The 15,642-nt window shown below is 44.4% G+C and overlaps 1 non-coding gene across 1 annotated transcript; it reads left to right on the forward strand.

Moving 5' to 3' along the window:
- The first annotated feature begins 12,602 nt into the window (after positions 1 to 12,602).
- Positions 12,603 to 12,749, forward strand: LOC118993252 (U4 spliceosomal RNA). The gene has a single exon (XR_005067808.1). It is a non-coding gene; the product is annotated as a U4 spliceosomal RNA (small nuclear RNA).
- The last annotated feature ends 2,893 nt before the right edge of the window (positions 12,750 to 15,642 follow it).

Below are 15,642 nucleotides of genomic sequence, written 5' to 3' on the forward strand. Positions count from 1 at the left end.
GCAAAGTCTCTTAGAATTCTAAGTCTCCTCTAGACTTCTTATTTCTGGCCCCCAGTCCCCTTCCCAGTTCCTTCTGAAGTGGGAAGTACTTCAGCAGGAACTGGGAAGTACTTGTACAGCCCCCCAACATCTGTTGAGTAATATACACATTTGGGGGGACTGTCAGAGGGCACAGTGACCCTGCCTTTCCCGAAAACACCTACCTTGTGGTGGGACAGCAGGAGGCAATGCTTGGCCTGCAGGGTTAATTTAAGGTGGTTAACTGTAGGCCCAGCCAATGGTGGACACCCAAATCCAGGACCCCTTCTCTTAAGCTAGTCCTGAATTTAAACTCTGATCCTTTCACATGGGAAAGGTCCAAGACCGGGATGATTCTACCTTCTTTTCGGCCTCATTAGTTGTTCAGTGTGGCTTGTGGAACCAGCCCAGCTGGATTTGCATTCCAGCTCAGCTGCTACTAGCTGTGTGCCTTTGGGCAAATGGGGAAGCCTCTAAGAGTCTGAGGATTGAGTGAACTGGTGCAGTCAAAGCACTCTAGACAGTGCCTGATCTGCAGCGGGTGTTCGATATATGTTGACTATTATAATTATCTACTCCTTTCTCCCTTCTCCTGAGAGTCAGATCCTTGGAGCTGCCTCAGATTAAAAAATAAAATGCAAAGGCAAATCACGAAATAAAAATGTTGAACCTCAGGACTTCTTAAGCAGCAAGGCGTGTTCTGGAACTGGTCAATATTCCTCCTTTAGGGCAGGTGGGAGCAAAGAGCTCTCTTTTTTTAAAAATATATTTTATTGATTATACCATTACAGTTGTTCTATTCCCCCCTTTCATTCCCCTCCACCCGCACACTGCCTCCCCCACCATTCTGCCCCCCTTAGTTTATAACCACGTGTCTCAAGTACTTTAGATTCTATATTTCCCCCACTATTCTTGCCCTCCCCCCATCTATTTTCTACCTACCATCTATGCTATTTTCTGTGCCTTCTCCCCCCTTCTCCTCCTCCCACTCCCCTGTTTCTAACCCTCCATGTGTTCTTCATTTCTATGGTTCCACTCCTGATCTAGCTGTCCTCTTGGTTTGCTTTTGTTTTAGGTGTGGTTGTTAATAACTGTGTGTTTGCTGTCCTTTCACTGTTCATATTTTTCATCTTCTTTTTCTTATATAAGTCCCTTTAGCATTTCATATAATAAGGGCTTGGTGATGATGAACTCCTTGAACTTGACCTTATCTGAGAAGCACTTTATCTGTCCTTCCATTCTAAATGAAAGTTTTGCTGGATAAAGCAATCTTGGCTGTAGGTCTTTGGATTTCATGACTTGGAATACTTCTTTCCAGCCCCTTCTTGCCTGTAAGGTCTCTTTTGAGAAATCCGCTGACAGTCTGATGGGTACTCCTTTGTAGGTGACTGTCCCCTTATCTCTTGATGCTTCTAGGATTCTCTCCTTCATTTTAGTCTTGGCTAATGTAATTATGATGTGCCTTGGTGTGTTCTTTTTTGGGTCCAACTTCTTTGGGACTCTCTGAGCTTCCTGGATTTCCTGGAAGTCTATTTCCTTTGCCAGACTGGGGAAGTTCTCCTTTATTATTTGTTCAAATAAGTGTTCCACTCGTGGCTGTTTCTTTCCCCCTTCTGGTACCCCTATAATCTGGATGTTGGAACGTTTAAAGATATCCTGGAGGTTCCTAAGCCTCTCCTCATTTTTTTGAATTCTCATTTCTTCATTCCTTTCTGGTGGGATGTTTTGTTCTTCCTTCTGGTCCATTCCATTGATTTGAGTCCCAGTTTCCTTTCCATCGCTATTGGTTTCCTGGACATCTCCCTTCATTTCAATTAGCTTAGCCTTCATATGTTCCTCTAATTTGTGACTATAATCAACCAGTTCTGTGAGCATCCTGACAAACAGTGTCTTGAATTGTGCTTCTGAGAGGCTGGCAATTTCTTGGTCACTGAGAGTTATCAGCTCTGGGACTTTGAGTTCTTCTTGTGCCATCTTTTGGGCTGTTCGTGCCTGTTAAGTAGCAAGATCGGAGCCCTAGGTGTTCACCAGAGCAGGGGCAACACAGTCACTGGAGTGTGACACTGTATGTGGGGGCGGGGTCAAAGAGGAACAATGGAGTCCCATCTGCCGCCGCAGCCACAGGTGCCGCAGCTGCCACTGTCACTGGGCCCATGCGTTTCGTCCCACTGCATGCGAGTGTGCCACCGCCGTCAGCCCTCACCCCCTGGGGCCTGCGTGGTCCGTCTCACTGTGCTCGAATGTGTGACCGAGGTCAGTCTGCCCCACACCCCGACTGGGTACAGGTCACTTGCGCGCCTAGGTCTATGGATCTGTCCTGCCCGACCTGCTCCGCTGCTGGCTCTGCCCCTCTTACTGTCCCCGTTGAATGGTCAGTTCTTTGTTGTCGGACTTTCGTATAATTCAATTTTCTGTTCTTTGGCTGTGTCTTTGTTCTCCAAGCCTTTGTTGTATTCATACTTGGTTGTGGGAGATGGCACAGTGTTTCCACCTATGCCTCCATCTTGGCAGAAGTCTCCCAAGAGCTCTTATTTCACCCCATGGTCAGGTGGGCTCTGTGTCACGGCCAGAGACAGCTGCAGTGCCCGCGTCGAGCCCAGCAAAGGTATGATTGGTAATAACTGGCAATGCTCTCTCTCCACTCTCACGTACAGAGATCTGGCCTCATGTTATTCTGCATCAGCTCACACACCTGCACTCCCAAGTCCTCTCTCCAGGTACACATTCTCATGCCTGTTCACACACAGGTCTTGGCCATTGCAAAATCTTTACTGAAACACGGAGTAAATAAACTAATTCAATATTCCTTCAGTACAGTTTCTACAGCAGCTTTATGCTCTCTTCTCAGCTTTCTCCCCATCTTTTTCCCCATTTAAGTCTTTTATCTAGTCCACTCATCGGCGGTGGGCTCCACTCCTGGCTCCAGGCCCAAGCCCTGGTGTGGGTCAAAGCTCAGCCGAGACACCCAGCTCTGGAGCCTGTCCCTAAGTCTCACTCCTGCACCCTCGTGGCCTGCAGTTCTCATTCTCCCTCATTTTCTGATGGCTTGGCTCCAGGTGCCTGATCCTCCAGGTGCCTAGGGCCTGGGGTACGAGTTTATCCGTGTGTGTGCATGGGTACCCTGTGGACAAAGACTGCTGGGGCAATGACTCCCAACATCTCTCAGCGGTCCTCCCATGTCCTTCAGCTACCCGACTGGAGTGTTTGGGAGGCAGACCCAGGCCTGTGCACTTCAGCCCCACCCTCTCTGGGTGCCAACCTACCCACAGGAAGCAAACAAGCATTCCCTACTTGGCTAGTAGGAAGATTTCTTGCTCTTCTGTACTTTTCATGGGTAAGTTTAATCCAATGTAAAGTGCTGCAAGCTCACTCTCTCTGCATATTGAAGTCACGTCCTCCAATCGGTCACAAAATAGACATTTTTATCTTCATCTTACACCTACATCTCATCAGTTCTAAGCACTGATAGGAGAGCAGTGGCCCTAGAGCCCTGGAACCTGGGCACCTGCATGTGTGCACCTGGGAAGGAAGGCACAGGTGTATGCCTGCCTGCATCAAATGGTGCAGGCCCAGGAGTGCCCACACATGTGTGTGTACAGGACACGTGCTAGTGTACACATGTGTGCACATGGATGGACAAACTGAGGCCAAGGAAAGGGCCACCACCACCCACTTCAAAGAATTGCTAGGTTAGAGCTGGCGAGACCCAACTATTCCTGGTCACTTGGAAGATAAGCAGCAATCACTATAGAGGTCTGCAATTCTGTCCCACTGGAATCTTTGGCGAATCCTCCACATGGCAGGAAGTGCTGAGGCAAAGCATTGGAGAGGCAGTCGAAGAGCTACGTGCTGAATGGGGCCATGGGAGAGAGCAGGACAGGGACCAAAGCCACAGAGGAGGGCGGTGGGAAACTTGGAGCAGGAACTCGAGGCTGAGCTACAAAGAGAGGGTGCAAGTAAAAAGAACCTCATGAGAAGGGGAACCTGGCAGCTTTTGCTTTCTCTGTTCCCAACCAGCCTCATTTATTAACTTCAAAGCAAGGGTCAACAGATGAAGTATTGGGTTGGCCAAAAAGTTTGGGGTTTTTTTCCCCCATAAGATGGCTGCAGTAGCACTTAGTTGTCTTTAACTTCATTCAAAGCAATTTTGTTAGATTGTATTTTAACAACTGTCACAAAAGGGTGCATTGAAAAAAATATCAAATTTTTATGTAGCTATTTTAGTATTGAAGATGAAAGAAAATAAGCTAATTTTTAGCATAACATGCTTTATTATTTCAAGAAAGGTAAAAATGCAAGTGAAATGCAAAATTAAAAAAAAATTTGCGCAGAGTATGGAGAAGGTGCTATGACTGATCGAATGTGTCAAGCTGTTCGTGAAGTTTCCTGCTGGAGATTTCTGGCTGGACGATGCTCCACGGTCGGGTGGACCAGCTGAGGTTGAGAGCGATTAAATTCAGACATCAATTTAGAACAATTGAGGTTATACCATGGAGGAGATAGTTGACATCCTGAAATATCCAAATCAATAAAGTTATTGGTGAAAATGAAAAATGTGTCTTTCATTTTATGGAAAAAGCCACACGGACTTTTTGGCCAACCCAACATATTAGTTAGAGCTTTAGGAATATAACGAAACTTTCTGACTACCGCATTTCTGGGAGACCTGGAGCTGTCATATTAGAACTGAATAATAACTGCTCTGACCCTGAACCCTAGGCTGATGGTGGCCCACACGTGTGTGGTAAGCAGATGTTGCGGAGGACGGCATTTCACTGCGGCGTCACCAACTTCATAAGGAAGAAGTCGAGCTAAGAATTTCTCGGAATATCATTGAAAGTTGAAAGGTAATTTCTGAAAGTAGGATTGTGTTACCTGATTCCTTGGTATAAAAGGGACATTTATCAGTGAGACAACATTTTCAAATCTTTTCAATTATGTATCACAGAAAGAGGTACCATGAGAGCTAAACATGCTTTGGATTGGATGATGGAGTTTAGGAAACAGTAATGCCCCTAAAGCACCAAATGACTCTCTGTGAGGACAGTCCTGTTGGTGATAACCAAGCCATGTAGGTAAAGAGAATATATGATGAATTTATGTGGCACCTGGGGGAGGTTTGGGGCCTCGTGTGTTGGCTGTGGTTTGCAAGTTTCTTCCCAAAAAGATGCATGGTGTAGTTTTCCATCTAACTTCTGGTCATACTTGGACAGGACCTGGTTAACCTCGTCAGTCATGAAGGAGCACCTGGCTGAGTCTAAGGGCTGGTCTGCATTCTGGGGAGCAAGGTGGCCACTACTCTCCAGCCTCTTAGAAGCCCTCTGTAGGGTCTTCCAGTCCCTCTGGAGCTGCAGAAAAAATGTTGGACAAGCTCCTCCTCCTCAAATAAACATATCAAATAAATGTGTCCTCCCCCTCCCTCCTTCTTTCTCTGCCTGCCCCACTCCTGCTCTGATCCCTAGCTCCCCCCGCCACCAGTACAGAGTAGAGTCCAGTTACTCTGAAGGATTCTTTTGAGTCCCTTAATTGAGGCAAATCCACCCCATTGCAAATGAAAGGAAACAACTTTGATCTCACTTCCAGATCTAGCCTCCCTCCAGGGAGACTCACACCCCGTCACCCCTTGACTCATCACTACCCCTTGATCAGCCCTTCTTCCTTCTCCAAAACTCCACATCCAAACAGTCAGCAAGTCTTGCTGATTTTACTCCTACCCATTTCCACCTCTTTCACTATAGGCTGCCAATATCCCTTGTCAGCTTCCCACCAATTTTCCCAGCCGCCATTTTTGCTTCCTTTTGATTCATTTTCAACATAGCATCTGGAGTGACTCTCCCCGCCCCCCGAAACACGTAGCTGTAATTCCTCTGTCTAGAGTTCTTCAATGCCTGCTCATTATTCTTAGGATAAAGTCTAAGAGTTCCTCGTCAGGTCTTCCCCTGGCAGACTTCTCAGGCCTCGCTGTTCAACACGACCCTCAATGCAACACCAGTCATACTGAGGGTTTGGCCAAAATCATGTAACATCTTGAGGCGGAGCTAGGGTTTGAACTATATTTGCTCCCAAGTAGCGTGTCCTTTCTTCTGTGCAGTAGCTGCTATAAGTAGGAATATTTTCACACTTTCTTAGAATAATAGGGGTTGGATCTAAATTTAGGAATAGTCTTATTCTCCTGTGTAGAGTTCTGGTCCTCCAGGACCTCAAAACTGGGCAGTTGGACATCCCAATGCACAGTCTCTAAAATTCAGGTTAAAAAAATAACCTTCACAAATGACTACAAAGCCAATACATGCTCACTGCAGAAAGTTGGAAGCACAGCGACAAGTATAAAGAGGATACAAAACACCCATAATCCCACCATCTAGATACAAGCACTAACATTCTGGATAAGTTCCCTTAAAACCATTCTGTGCACACTCTAATTTTTAAATAAGTTTTAAATAGCGAATCCATGTGCGTGGTATACGATGTTACAAGTACAAAGGGTACACAGTGAAAAGTCTCCCTGCCGCCTCTGCCCTCAGCCACTCAGTGCCCCTGCACTATTTTCCATTTTTCAATTTTTTAAATGTATACCTTGATGAATAGTCCATGCATACACATAAATGGAGCAATTTTAAAATTCTCCTTTTTACAACCTGGTACATTGTAGGAGTGAATACCAACATATAACCCATTTTTCTTACTCTCTAGAGCTGACTCACCTCCCATCTCCTTTTCTCCTTCCCAGCATCTTGGTCATTGTCATTCGCAGGCCAGTCAAAACCACCTTAAAATCTGCCCTGCTGATAAATCCAGGGAAAGAGGGACCAAGTTCTTGAATTCTTCTGAGATCATCCCATAAATACCCCACCTAAGAGAGCCGAGGAATCAGAAGCTGTGCGATGCTGAGTGTCTTCAGCAGGGACACGTGTGTGCAGGATGTCTGAGGTTGTATCACACAGCTCTCTGCACAACATCCTTCCAGTAAAGTAAGTCTTTCTAAGTGTAGGAGTCACTGTGTCTAAATAACTTGCCCATTCTGAGCCCTTACAATTCTGTCTTCAAAATACTTGTAGTTTTCTAAACTTGCCAAGACCTCCCCTGCCTTTGCATACGCTCTTTCCTCTTTCTTCTAGAAACTCGTTCTACCACCATCCCAACCTCCTCATCTCCCTTCTTTACCTGGCAAATTCCAGCTTCCCCTGTACATGTAGCCACCAGCTCTTTTGGAAAGCTTTCTCTGACACCCCCATCTCCCCACCCACCCCCAGTGCCCATCATTAGGTACTTCTCCGTGCCACTCATTGCATCTGTGTGAAACCCCTATTATTCACTTGACAAATACCTGATAAGTGCCTCTACATTCCAGGGACTGAGGAAATGGGGAGTGAGCCAAATATGTCTCTAAGACTCAAATGGCAGTACTTCCTTAGAGGAGCTTACACTCTAGGATGAGGCTCTTTTCTTGTTAAACTGAATAAAGCAATGCAAAATGAAGTATCTTTTTACTCCTATTAAAGCATTATTTAACTAAAACAGCAGCATCTTTATCAAACAAACACCAATTTCCTAAATTAACAAATGACAAGTATTAACGACAATGTGGAAGCAACCCAAATATCTAACCCCAGGTGTGCAGTTTGTAGGCAGCCCCTGAAACTGAACTTTATTAAGGCAATGCTTGACACAGAAATGAATAATAATGAGTAATGCACATTTCAGTAACGTGCATTATGTCTGTGTCAGAACAGAGATCTGATGCACGGCTCAACTGTACTGCTAGACCGGTGAGAGGTATGGATGTCAGAGAAGAAACTAAAGATAATAAGATACCTCGTAAGAACTAACCCCTTTTCAGAAATCTTTTCATTGTAAAATTAAAGGATACAGGGAGCCACATAAAATATTGGTTTAATGATTTATTTTAAGGTGAACACCCTTGTAACTACCACGCAGACCGAGAAGCAGAACTCTGCCATCTAAATGTAGCCTCTGCACGATCCCAGTCCCTCTCTCCCCAACTAGGTAACCACTGTCTCGACTTTCCTAGAAATGACCTCCTTGGATTTTGACAGAATAATTTTGTCACCCAAATATGCATCCCTGGACAATATAGCTTACTTTTCATCTTGCTTATTTAAAAACGCTTAATATGTCTTTTAAATCTCTTTTAATCTATAGATTCTTCCCTCTGTAACTTCCCTTTTCTTACAGTTTCTGTGTTGGGAAGTCCAGGCTATTTGGCCTGTTTTGCAGAGGCTGGGTTTTACTGGCTACAGACTCACGTGCAACTCACCCTGTTCTGGCTTCTCTGTCCTGCAGCTGGATCCAGAAGCCAGCTCAGACTCAGGTTTGATTCCTCCCACAAAACCAAGCACTTAAAAAAAAGTCGTGTCACATTTCACCACTAGCCCCCCCCCCCACCCCCCCGCCCTTAGGAGTTGCTCCCAGTTGGGCCTGTCTGCTTGGCTCTCCGCTGCATCCTGCTCTCAGCTGTCAGTCTTGGAGATGCTTCCTGCGGGTGCACACAGCCTCCCCTTGGCTCTCAGAGCTCACTGAGCTTATCGGTTCCTCGACACGAAGAAAAGGGGCTGGTGTCTCTGCCGTAGCCCCTGAAGCTCCCCAGGATCTGACAGGGGGGATTTCTGGCCGAGTTTACTCATGGCACCTCACCTACAAAACTTCACGGAATGGAAGGACATTCCTCTTTCACTCAGACACCACTGCCTCTTCCCCAATGTTTCCCAAATATTATTCTCAATCATCTTGAAAGGAAAAAAATAAACTTTAAACTGTTTCAGTGAGACCTCATTTATGTCACCTTTCACCTTCTGAATGCACTTGTGGCCCAAAGTCATTTAAAACAGCACAGTAACTACCCATCACTGACATCACTAGATCCCGTGACCCAGTTGATCAGAAGTTAAGTTAGATCCTGGTAATAGATAGCTTAGGATGGCCACTCTAGTCAAAATCCATGGAGCACTGGTTGCAGAATCAAAAGGTGACACTTCATTTGTCCTGAGGTGAAATAAGAGATCCAATTTTTCAGATCAGACTGAGTCTCGTGACCATTAATGCAGAACAGCAATGACACACCACCACCAAGGGAGTCAGCCCTGGTACTCCCCTCTCCCTTACCTTTACATACAACCCATCACCAAAACCCTAGATCCACTTTACTCCACGTCCCCTGACACTAACACAGTCTGAGCCACTATTCCTTACCCGCAACATTGCCAGTTTCCTGCCTGGCACCCCAAGCTCCACTCTGGCTCCTCACAGTCTGTCCCCATACAACAGTCCGCCCGGCCTGTTCCAACAGAAATTAGATCCTGTTCCCCCTCCACTAAACTCTTCAATGACCTCTCACTACAGCAGTAAAGTCCAAACCACTTCCCAGAGTCAGCGGGTCTGTGTGCTCAGACTCTTGCCAGCCCCTCTGACCTCACTGCCTTCCGGGCGCCACCCAGGGCTACCCGCCACCGCCCTGGGCTTCCTTCACTGTCATGCCCTTCTCTGCAGGGCCCTTCAGACACCCTTCTCGGCTGCACGCTCACAGCGTTGCCAGGTTTCGGCAACACCCTCCCCGACCACCCGTTTGGTTCAGACTCTCCCTCCCTCCCTCACTAAACACTTGGTGGTAAGAATCTGTTGCCTTTTTGCCCTTCAAATTACTTATCACAATTATTTTAAATTGTGGCAAAATGTGTGTACCCTAAAATTGACCATTTTAACCATCTTAAATTAAAGTGAACAGTTTTGCGTCATTTGATGCATCTCTACTGTTGTACAACTATCACCAACCATCCATCTCCAGAACTTACGAAAACGCTGTACCCATTAAACACAATTCCCCATTCTTCCCTCCTCTTACCCACAGGCAATCACCATTCCACTTTCTATCTCTATGGATTTGACTGTTCCAGCCATTCCGTGTAAGTGGGATCAGTCAGTACGTGTCTTTTGGTGTCTGGCTTATTTCACTGAGCATCATGTCTTGAATGTTCACCCATGTTGTAACATGTGTCCGAATTTCATTCCTTTGTAAGGCTGAGTAATATCCCATTGTGTGTACAGACCACATTTGGTCAGGTCATTCATCTGTTGATGGACACCTGGCTTCCACCTTTTGGCTTGTGTAAAAAATGCTTCTATGAACCTGAGTTACAAACATATGTTCAAGTCCCTGCTTTTAATTCTTTTGCGTATATGCCCAGAAGTGAAATTTCTGGATCACACGGTGACTCTACATTTAACTTTGTGAGAAATCACCTATTATTTTCCATGACAGCCGCACCATTTTATATGCCCACCAGCAATGCATGAGGCTTCCAATTTCTCCACATTCTCACCAATACTTGTTTTCTTTTTTTTTAAATAGCAACCCTAATGTCTATAAAGTAGTGTCTCACTGTGGTTTTTATTTGCATATCTCTCTAGTGATAAGTGATATTGAGTATCTTTTCCTTTGCTTATCTTTGTATCTTTGGAGAAATGTCTGTGCAAGTTCTTTGCCCATTTCTAACATGGGTTGTTTGGTTTTTTGTTGTTGACTTACAAGCGTTCTTTATATATTCCGAATACTAACCTTTTATCAAATATATAAATATATGATTTGCAAATACTTCCTCACATTCCTTGGGTTGTCTTTTCACTCTGTTGATGTGTCCTTTCAGGCACGAAAGTTTTCCAATTTATCTGTTTTTTTTGTGTCATATCCAACAAATAACTTATAACTTTTAGTTATAAATTCATCTGAGTGTTTTACTTCATGTCTGCCTGCCCTAACAGACTGTACACTACACGGAGGCAGAAACCTCTGCTTGGGTCGTGTTCCCATCCCAGCACCTTCACTGAGGCCGGTGATTAGTGAGTGTCCCAACACATATTTGTAATTTAATAAATGCATATGTTCTGATGTTTTTAATTCATCATGCAGAATGGTTCCCTATTAATTTGTATAGTCTTGAAAATTAATAATAAATGTAATGTCTGTACAACATGTAATTGTCTTTAGCATGAAAGTTCACACTAAATTAAGACATTTAATTTAAATCAAACACATATAAAGTTTCAAGAAGTATTGAGAAAATATTAAGCACAACAGAAACTGTATCAATGGCTTATTTTGAAGGCACATTTTTTTTCAGATCAAAACTTTACAAATCAAAAGAAAATGAGTAAAAACCCATCTTCCAGGTCAATTCACTTTGGATCCGCTGTAACTTCATGATGCACTTCTTCATTCTTCATTGGTACTTTTTCAACCGCAGACACCTGTCTCAAACGAGCAGTATAGCCCCCTGCGCTAGTCCAAGTGATAGCCAGATAAAATGCTAAAAAGAGTCTTCCTTTCTCTTCTTATTTTGTAAACGTTCACAATAAAGTTAGCAAGTATTAATCCTCCTCTTACATCAAGCAAGTCTAAAGGGAGTCTAATTCTTTTACCTGTGCTTCTGGGAAGTAATAGAATAGGGTCTGTATTGTCAACTGCAAAGCAGCAGGGGGAGCTCACGAGGTTTTTTTTAAGGCAGCTATTAGGGGACATCCTGCCCCTCCAAACACATTACATTAAGTACAAACTAAACAGTACCAGGGAGAAACCCAAACAAGAAGAAAAGAAAATGAAAAAACAGAAATAACAGAATGTCTTCTAATGAACGGTGAAAATGGCCAAAATCAATTGTATAATAAAGGACTGTTAGAAACTAACACTCAATCCAGGCCTACAAACCCCGCTCCCAGACTATGTTTACCCTAAGCCCAGCATACACCGGGCCTGAGACCCCAACGCTGCCCCGGATCCTCAACCATCTTTCTCATGTGTCAGGGTTACTAGACAGCTGGCTTAAAAACTATTGTGCTTAAATTTTCTGAACGTGTTTTTAAAACATTCAGTGCAACTTTCTTTGGGGAGCAGCTAAAAATGGGTTGTAAAGCATAGGATAATGAAAGGACATATGGAATATGGCCCTCATCCATTGGGAAGTGTGAGGGGTTTAGGATGAGACTAAGAAGTCGCTCCCTGCAAGCGCAGGAGTGATATGACATGTGAACAGAAAAGCGTTTCCTGTTGAAGAGAAATCACAAGTGACACTGGTACCACTTGCTGTGCTGTCCTTTGAACCTTATCCTGGGCAACAGGAGTCAGTCTTCAGCATTAACAAGCTGGCTATTGCTCTTCATGATCAGATGCAGGATTGGCCACACGTCATATGTGCTGGTGCAACGGGTCTATAAAAGCTCAAGCTAATGATGCCCACCTCCCAGGAATCAGTTTGACGTTCACTGTTGGTTTACGTCTAGGCCTGATTATTATTTACAACTTACGCCTTCTGGCTGAGGAAGGGACCATGAAGGGAACAATATGTATGAAAGACTTCCCAGGATTTTAGGAGTTGGAAAGAGCCTTGGCATACTTTTCTATACAATGAAATACGTTTATTTTTGCAAATAGTAAAAGATGTTATTATTTTGTAACACACTTATCATAATAATTACTTATTACCTAATTATTACTTTAACATTACTTAATATTATTCAAATGCATGATCAGTGAGAACATGGGAGAATACATAAAGCACAAAGAAGAAAAATTCAGCTTTGCGCAGTGGCAGTATCGTAGCCAATGAGGTTTATCCAAGGCGCGATTATTGCTAATTGAAAGAAGAAAAATTCAAAACTTTATAAAAATCAAATGCTAACTTTTCATGTCCATTCTTTACAAATATTTTCTTTCTAGCAAGTAAATTACAGAGACAAAAACTACACTGAAGAACCATCCTGTGGAGGCTCAGAGGGAATGTGACCAGGGAGGGGGACCGATACAGCTTCGGCTGACCCAGTAAAAACTGTTTGAAGAGAAGAGCGGAGGCAAACACAGCAAAATGCTGCTGCGTCCGGCAGTGGGTGCGCCCGGCTGTGCTTTGCCACTCTCTCCACTTCCTGTAAACCTAACATGTTTTATGATGTCCGAAGTAGGGAAAGGCTGGAACTGCCATTATGACTTAGTGTGGGAAAGTGTCTGTAGACGTTTTACCATTTCGGGGGGGGGGGGACTCTGTTTGTTGCAGTCTTCTTGCTGGGAGTGTAGGTGATTCTAGTTTTTTCTAAATTGCTCTTCACAAGCTTAAGAGATATCCAATAGAGATTTCTCCTAAAAAAAGATTGGGTTGTCTGCAATAAATGCCCAATAGCCAAAAAAAAAAAAAAAGATTGGGTGATTCTCCCTTACAAATACAGAAAGCACCCCCATCAGTAATTTAAAATGTCGGCCATCCCAGTGTCTCAGGGCCTCAGACAGCGCCCCACACAAGCGTGAGGCATGGAACACAAATGAACACTGAACACAAAGTGGGAATGCGAGCATTTGAAGTGACATTTTCTTCGTGTCATTGCCATCCCGAAGTAATGGGTCTTCATCCCGAAGTGATGGCCAGGTAGCAACGAATAAACGCTTAAATAAGTGGAACAATAAATCAATGTTTCACTTTCTCTCTCTCCCTCCTCCTAAAATCAATCAATAAAAGATAAATAAAGTGATCGATCTTTAGGAGGATGAGAGGTTTTTCTTTCATGGCTCAGATATGACACATCGACATACACGCACGGCTTTTGGTGCGGGTTGCCTGACGTGCACTTTAACTGGCGTGCCCTCTGACCCAGGTGCCACTGTGGTCGGAGAGCTCAGCTCCCTGCGCATTGCACACGTCAGTGCTCGCTTCCAGAGCTCCTGCACCGACAGGGCATCCTGACGTCATCTGGGCTCGAGACTACTTGCGTTTTTAAAATTATTATTATTATCACTATATTGAATTTATTGGGGTGACATTAATACAAATTATATAGGTTTAAGTATAAAATTAAGATGATGGACCTAGACTCTTGGGGGCTTTGACAGTTCAGCCTAGGTAATTTGTCCTTCTGGAAACAGCTGAAAAGCACCCAAATATATGAAAATCCACTCTAAAATACTATCACATAACAAAAATCTAAAACTTAATGGTATAAATTTCGATGTGAGCTGTGGAGCTTACTTTTTCAAACTTTCATATGATGTTACAGTTTTCCTTAGCACCTCCCTTAAGTATTCGAGAGACCCTAACAAATGTAAGACTCTATAAAGATAGCACGTTGTTAGTTAATGGTCTGGAAGAAGGAAGGAGGAAAAATTACAAAGATAATCTCCTTGGAAATCCAAAATCCCTGATTTCTTACCCGTCAGAAATCAGGGAAGGCTTTATCAGAACTGTTGAAAGATACTGAACAACTGGTTTAAACAATCTTTGGGAATTTTTCAATGAAACCGGAAGTGAGGAATTTGGTTTCCATTAATTAAGGTATTACAGTTAGCCAACCCAGGGTCTCACTCTTCCCTCCCACTCAAGGAACTATCTTGATGGGGACAGAGTGACCAGGGATGGGCAGTGGGGACACCGTGTGGGGAGGCCCAGGCCACACGAGGTTAAGACCAGCTGAGAGGTGCAGGTCACGGACACTGAGCACCAGAAAGGGCTCCCGCCTCTGGGCCCAGAGTCCACACCGAATGTGGGGCTGAAAACCAGGAACTGGCAGCCACTCCTAGCCATCTTAAAGAGAGAAGAAAAACTCGAGCCCTGACCCTCCATGAAGGCCAGCTTCGTTTCCCCAAGACCAAGGACAAGGAACAAACAGCCTTGGGCAACGGTGTGGGTGGGCAGGGCCACTTAGCAGAGTTCAAGGGGAGGTGGCCAGTCCCTCCAGAGCCCAGGAGACCTGACACGGGCAGACCCAAGGGCACTGGAGAGAGGGCTGAGAAAACATGGTTCCCCTTAATGAGTTATTTTTGCACTTGGGTGACCGAAGGGCTGTTTCTGGAGGCTGGTGATGAAAAACCTTCCAGGCTTTTGTGTGGAGAAATGGCAGGCACTTTCCATCCTTTTTTCCCCTGGGGGAGAGGAGCTACTAAAAAAAGGCCTTTCGGAGACTTCATGAGAGATGTGGATTTTAAGGGCGACCTTAGGTCATACAGAACTAATCAAGCGAAAACAATAAGAAAATGAGCCTGACAGTCAGCAAGTATCTGAGGACTTTATCAAAAAGAATTAGAAATGGACAAATTCACTGGGAGCTGCAAGGGATCAAATCTGCAAGGTGGCATTGTGTGGTCGGGATTAAATTATTTATTCATTGTTAATTTATTTATTTATGTATGTGCAAATGACCTTGCTGCTGCAGGTGCTAAGGCGCCTCTGAAAAGGCCAGGTTTTTTTAGATCCAGGCCTAGAATGTTGGGCCATTTAACCCATTCTTTCCTTAAGGCGATCAGCACTGACTTTTTATCTAAGGAGATAGAGGACGGAAAACCGTCTGTGTGCAGAGGGCTGCCAGACTGGGGCCGACTGGAGGACCCAAGGGTTTCAGCTTCATTCAAGATTCTGGGGAAGGCTCCATGCAGTTTAATGTCCAACGAATTAGCAAATGAATGCTTATGTCAATATGTGAAAAATCCCTGCTTCGTCTAAACAGATAAAAAGCCTCTGGGGAAACCCCAGAAAATGCAGGCTCTTTTTCTTCCCCTTTTTGGTTAATTTAACTTAATTCTTAAAAGAGGGCACAGCACTTCCAGCACTTCCACAGCACTTCCTTTCAGTTCCATGA

This window comes from Sturnira hondurensis, unplaced genomic scaffold, assembly GCF_014824575.4.
Source record: "Sturnira hondurensis isolate 20B ecotype Veracruz unplaced genomic scaffold, ASM1482457v3 Scaffold0008640, whole genome shotgun sequence".
NCBI classification, from domain to species: domain Eukaryota; kingdom Metazoa; phylum Chordata; class Mammalia; order Chiroptera; family Phyllostomidae; genus Sturnira; species Sturnira hondurensis.